We start from the raw sequence: 7,287 nt of genomic DNA on the forward strand, positions 1-7,287 counted from the left end.
TTTTCTGAAAAATCACCATACGGATTTCCAAAGCAGCTATATCAGTTTGCACTCCCACCAGCAATGGAGGAGTGTTCATTTTACCCCACATCTTCTCCAGCATAAGTTGTCATCAGTGTTTTTTATCTTGGCCATTCTTACAGGCATAAGATGGAATCTCAGAGTTGTTTTGATTTGCATTTCTCTGATGACTAAAAGATATTGAACATTTCCTTAAATGTCTTTCAGTCATTTTAGATTCCCCTGTTGACAGTTCTCTGTTTAGTGGATTATTTGTTCTTTTGATGACCAATTTCTTGAGTTCTTTGTATATTTTGGATATCAGCCCTCTGTCTGATGAAATATCAGAAGAATCAGCCACATAATTGTTGGGGGGAGTGAGCTGCTTGTTGTTTAAAACGGCTGCTTAGCCCCGAAATAATCACTCAGAAACTGTATTATTTAAATCGCTGCTTGGCCCATTAGCTCTAGCTTCTTATTGGCTAACTCTTACATCTTAATTTAACCCATCTTCATTAATCTGTGCATTACCACGAGGTCGTGGCCTACCAGCAAAGTTTCAGCACATCTGTCTCTAGCACCGGCTCCATGGCTTCTCCTGACTTTCTATTTTCAGCATTCAGTCTAGCTTTCCCTGCCTTCCTAGGTTCTGTCTTGGTATAGCTCCAAAGTACTTTCTTTTTTCATTAATGGTTATCACAGCACACAGAGGGGACTCCCACATCACATAGTCAGACAATGGATAATTTTCTATAGATGCAAAATAGTCTTGCAGCATGTGGCAGAGATTTCACAAATTTCACAAAATCATGACTTCACTAGGTCTTCAAGTACTATATTCAACAGATACAGAGATTGTGGAAACCTTTTCTTATTTCTGATGTCATTGGAATCGCTTTGTGGTTCTCTTAATTGATGTTGGCTGTTTCCTTGCTGTATATTGCTTTTCTTATGTTTAGATATGGCCCTTGTATCCTTGATCCTGCCATTCCCAGGGTCTCTATCTTCCTTCTGTTTGTGGGCCAAGATGTTAACTGCTTTTAGCTGTTCCTAGTGCCAAGCCTTTTCCCAGATATCATGGACTGTAACCCTCTGAATGTGTGAGTCCAACACATTGTAAAAACTGTCTTTTTTAATTTGCTTTGTTTGTGGTGTTTTATCTCAGCAGAAAAAGAGTAACTAAGACACCCAGTCCTTCCTGACAGAAAAATGATGCTCGTTCACCAATACTCTCTAGTCTTAAGTCACTCTGCCTTGTCAGGAACTTCCTGACTAGGAGAAGGAACTAGGAGATGCAAAAGGCCTGTCTGACAAAGCTTCCCTTGATTGAGATGAGAGAGGCCTATCCTCATTGAGGTCAGTTTTGTTTTTTATTAAATCACTGTTGGTGTTCATTGAGTTATGATTGTAAAAATACTTACTACTGTTTATTTCCTATAAGCAAAGATGATAAAGCATGTGCTAACTTAATTGGTAACTGTTGAACTCTCCTTGGTGCCCTGCCTGCCTTGAGGACTGTCAATCAAACAGCTAGGCAGACTACTCAAGTCATCACTAACAGTCTTGAACTCTCCACAGATACCTTGAGAAAACTCCCCCAAGTCCACAATTGATTTGTGCTAGTCAGAGGGTATGACCCTAGCCTGGATGATTTGAAACTGTTTGCATCAGATATACTGTTATCACAGGCCTCAGTACAACTGAGAAGGGTCTGGAATAGTTTACCATAAGCCAGAGGGGAGCCCATTTCGTGATGGCTAAGGTAGTTGCTGTAGTGTCTGTTGCTAAGATACAAGGCTGTGACTGCTTTCAAAGCAAAGTCTCAGTGACTGCGATTGGTTTTAAGAGGCAAGGCTGCCCTGGGACACAGCACAAACCTGAGTGATACTGGTTGATGCTAAGAGGCAAGATTGTGATTGTTTCTGCCAGATGGTTGGAATTGGTCCCCACATCCATTTTATACTGTATAATCAGGTTGTTCAGGCTTGGCTGGAAGAAGCTCTCCTGTGCTGTGTGATCTGGTGTTGCAGCCTTAGACACCAGACAAGGCTTCTCTTGCTTTGTCTTTCCTTACCAGTTTCAGTAGTGTTGCTGATGGGATGGAGAAAACACCAGCAGAACCAAGTAAGGTGAGTCTCACTTGGAATCACAGCTCTCAGCAAGGGAAGCAGCATGGTCGTGTTTAAATGCTCACCTGGGCTATGTGAGGTTGTGTCTCAAAGAAGGAGCATGAGACAGATGTGGGCAAGGGACAGGGAGACAGGGACAGGCAGACAGAGGACACTGGATTGGCAGTGACAGTGGGGAAGGAAGGCCAAGTAGAAGAAGCATCAAATCAACCAGCTGTCTCACAGCTGAAGAGCAACAGCTGAAAAATCTGAAGGGGCCAGGAAAGAAATAAGGGCAGGGGAAGTAGAAAGGAGTCAAGAGAGCAAGGAGGGTCGATACTGAAAGAGAAGAGCTGTAAGGTGACAGGAAAGATAACATGAAAGTCCTAGTGGGTGGAGGGTTCCACTGGGCTATCTATATATTTCAGGGTCAAGGATATTTCTATTATTTATTCATTCATTTATTTTACATCCCAACCACAGTTTCCCCTCCCTCCTCTCCTCTTTTTTCTTCCCACCCTATCTACTCCCCTCACCCATTTTTCCTCCTTGTCTGTTAAGAAAGGGGCAGGCCTCCAAAGGGAGTCAACAAAGCCTGACACATCAACTTGAAGGGGGACCAAGCTCCTCCCCCTGCCTCAAGGCTGGTTAGGGCAACCAGCATGGGGATAGGTTCTGAGTATCAGAGTCTGCATCAGGTATAGGTCCTGATCCCATTGCTAGGGGTCCCGCAAATAGACCAGGCTACACTCTCACACACAAGAGGGGGCCTAGGTCAGTCACATGTGGGCTCCCTAGCTACAGGTCCAGAGTCCTTGAGCTCCCACCAGCTCAGCTGTGCTGTCTCTGTGAGTGACCTTGACCAAAGTGGCTTGAGCAATCCCTCCTCTCTCTCTCTTCAACAGGACTCCTGGGGCTCGGTCCAGTTCTTGGTTGTGGAGAGGGTCAAGAGTCTTAGAAGCTGGGGCTCAGACTTGCAATGCCATCTTGTATTAAGGGTTAAGTAGCACTGAGCCCTGGACCTACAGAAGAGCTGTACCAATGGTTACTATTAGGGATGGAGGAGCCATGGTACTTGGACTGCCCTGAAGCTGTGGTGCAAGTTGGAACAAAGAACTGGGCAATGTGAACGTTCTAGGACCAAAAGTTCCGTACTACTTAAAGGGCCGAGGGACCCTGTTTCCATACTAATGTGCATACAGTCATGGCTGGCAGCTGTCAAGTGCAGTGGGAAGGAAAATCTGACATCTATCAGAACTTGAAGGCCTTCCCATCTACCCACAGGGATTTCTATGCAGGTGAAGCAAATGGCATCCAGCCAGCTGATTGGTAGCATCACCACTGTTTGATCAGTGCGCAATCTCTGAACACAAACACTACAAGGGATTTACTTACATGTGAAAATGCATAAGAATAAAAGGTTTACAACTGTGTTCTTTAACGGGGATAGTAACCCAAAAGAAAAGAGTGACATGTGTGTGTATTTGTGGGGAATATAAATGAGAGAAATTAAACCCACACACATTCATAAAGAGACTTAAGAACTAAGAAGAGAAGAGAGATTGACCTCATTACTGATACTCAGATCCCATTACTAAATTACCAGACTTCCTTAACTTTTCTGTGTCAGACAATTATAGATTTTTTAAAAAATAACCAAACGTTTTTATACTATGAGGAGAAACACCCCAAAGAAACAAATAGTTCATCTCATCTTTATTATATATTTTAAGACATATTGACATCTGCCCTGGCGATCGCCTCTAATCCCAGCACTGAGGAGGCAGAGGTAGGAAGATCTGTATGAGTTTTAAGCCAGCCTGGTCTACGAAGTGAGTTCCAGGACAGACAAGGCTATTCCTCAGAGAAAGCCTGCCTCAAGAAACAAAACCATAAACAATTATTTTAATAATCTATATTGATTCCAGAAAAATGAGCACATCCTCTTGAGGTTCTGGGTCTCATTAATAATGTGATTTTAAAATACTAAATGAATATTTGATGACAATAACAGTTTAGATTTATTTATGCTCTTCTATGTGTATGGGTATTTTGCCTGCATGCACACATGTACAGCCCTTGGGTGGATGGTGCTGGAAGAGGAGAGAAGGGAGTGTTTGATTCCCAGAAACTGCATTTAACAGATGTTTATGATCCTATATTTGGATGCTGAGAACTGACCAAGGGTCTTCTGGAAGATCAAGGGCTCATCAGAAAAAGGCTAATAAAACCAACTCTGAGATTCCTTCTTATACATGTCTGAAGGGCCAAGATCAAAAACAGTGATGACATTTTATGCTGGAGAGGATGTGGGGTAAGGGGAATGGTCCTCCATTGCTGGTGGGAGTGCACACCTTCTACAGCAGCTTTGAAAATCAATATGGGGATTTCTCAGAAAATTAGTAAGCAATTTACCTCAAGACACAACAATATCACTTTTGGGTATATACCCAAAGGATGCTCAATCATACCACAAGGACATGTGCTCTATTATGTTCACAGCAGCATTATTTGTCATAGCCAGAACCTGGAAACAACCTAGATGCTCCTCTACCAAAGAATGGAAAACGAGAATGTGGTACATTTTAAAAATGGAGTACTATTTAGGTGTTAAAAAGAATGACATCTTGAAATTTGCAGACAAATGGATGGATCTAGAAAGAAACCATAGTGAGTGAGGTAACCCAGATCCAGAAAGAGAAATATAGTATGTACACATTCATAAATGGGTTTTAGACATAAAGGAAAGAAAAACCAGTCTACAACTCACAATCCCAGAGAACCTAGAGAAAAAAAGAGGACCCTAAGAGAGACATACATAAACCTTCATAGGAAGGTGAAAAAGATAAGATCTTTAAAAAAAAAACTGGGAGCATGCGGGTCAAAGCACAGGATAGAAGGGGAGAGAGGAGGAAGAATACACGGGAACAGAGAAAATGTAGAGGTCAATAAAAACAATAAAAAAGAGAAAAAAGATAAAGTGCTCTTAATCACTGAGCGTTCTCTCTAGTTGTTGGATGACGATGTCCTTAGAGTTTAAGAGAGAAACCCTGATGCCTTTACAGCCCTTGTTTTTGCAGAGAACTTGGGTGAGTTTCCCAGCATCCAGCAGGGTGCTCACAACCATTCCAATTCCAGGGTATCAGATGTCTTTTCTAGTCTGCTTGGATAGCAGGCACCTGCATGGTACACAGACATCAATGCAGGCAAAATATTTCAGTGCATAAAAAAAAAACACCTAGAAAAGAGAAGTAAAGTGGCCAGAGTCAAGAGGGTGAGAGACTGCAGCTCTGTGGGAGACTGCTGGAGGGGCAGGGGTATGGTAAGGGAAAGCAGATTACCTCCTGGAAGATGAATCAGTATGGCCCCTTTCTCTTTCTAGTGTGGCTTAAGTGGAAGGAGCCCCATTTTGGAGAAGGGATCCTTTGGTCTTCTGGTTGGCTGACCCAACTGAACCAACTCTTCACCAGGGAGAGAGTGGAATGTCTCCATTCAGAGGGACATTTCGTTCTTTTGGAAGAGAGGCAACAACATCCCATTATTGAGGCTTCAAGGCTACTGATAACAGAACCATCCAAGGCTTAGGTGAAGGGACAGAGGGGCTACCCATGGAAGAACAAATAGAGGCTGCTTGTTTGCAACTTGTTAAATCAACAGAGTCAGACATTTGTGTTCTCCAGAGATTAAAGTGAGAAAGCTTTGTGTTGGAGATATCTTTTAAAGCACCCAAGACTTTGGGAATTTCTTGAGAAGATGAAGTAGGATCCCAGGCAGCTGGAAGCCTGGCATGGAGTGCCATGGACTAGCGGGCATATTAGATGTATTCAAAGGCAAATTGGTTTGTCCTTCAATCTTGAAGATGATGCGAAGAAGTGTTTTGTTCACTCAATCTGTGCGGTGAAAGAATGACCGATCACAGCGCTATTTTCATCCAGGGTCTGGTCATTGCCTCTTGCATACGCAGTTTCCCATTTAAAATAAATTAATATTCTGTCTCTTAGCCCCAAAACTCAAAAGATCTAATCTCCAAAATATATAAAGAACTCAAGAAACTAGACTGTAAAATGCTAATAAACCCAATTATAAAATGGAACACTGAGCTGAAGAGAGAATTCTCGAGAGCGGAATTTCAAATGGCCAAAAGACCCTTAAGGTCATGTTCAACTTCCTTAACGATCAGCTAAATGCAAATCAAGACAACTTTAAGATATCATCTTACACCTGTCAGAATGGCTAAAATCAAAAACACCAATGATAGCCTTTGCTGGAGAGGTTGTGGAGAAAGGGGTACACTCATCCATTGCTGGTGGGAATGCAAACTTGTGCAATCACTTTGGAAAGCAGTGTGGCGGTTTCTCAGAAAATTCAGGATCAAATTCCTGGACCCAGCAATACCACTCTTGGGAATATACCCAAGACATACCCTATCAAACAACAAAAGTATATGCTCAACTATGTTCATAGCAGCATTGTTTGTAATAGCCAGAACCTGGAAACAACCTAGATGTCCTTCAATGGAAGAATGGATGAAGAAAGTATAGAATATATACATATTAGAGTACTACTCAGCAGTAAAAAACAAGGGCTTCTTGAATTTTGCATGCAAATGGACAGAAATAAATATTAAACGTGTAGAAAAAGTAATAGAATAAGAAAAACAAGCCATGTAAAGATGTATGAGGCTGCTTCTTTGTCCCGGCCAACCAGAACCAAAATAAGCACATAGAAACTGTATTAATTAAATCACTGCTTGGCCCAGTAGCTCTGGCTTCTTATCGGTTAACTCCTATATCTTAATTTAAACCATTTCTAGTATTCTGTGTTGCCATGTGGCTCTGGCTTACTGAAAAAGTTTCAGCATGCCTTTCCCTGGTGGCGGCTCCATGGCTTCTCTCTTACTCAGCCTCCTTTTCCCCAGCATTCAGTTTAGTTTTCCCTGCCTACCTGTTCTCTAATCTATCACAGGCCCAAAACAACTTCTTTATTAACCAATGATATTCATAGCCTACAGAGGGGAATCCCACACCATATTTGACGACAACTTATGCTGGAGAGATTGTAGGATAAAGGGAACATTCCTGCATTGCTGGTGGAAGTGCAAGCTGGTACAGCTCCTTTGAATATCAGTATGGAAATTTCTCAGAAAATTAGGAAACAACTTTCCTCAAGACCCAGCAAT

Source organism: Microtus oregoni, unplaced genomic scaffold, assembly GCF_018167655.1.
Source record: "Microtus oregoni isolate MIOR12 unplaced genomic scaffold, Mior012 000050F_002, whole genome shotgun sequence".
Taxonomy (NCBI): Eukaryota; Metazoa; Chordata; class Mammalia; order Rodentia; family Cricetidae; genus Microtus; species Microtus oregoni.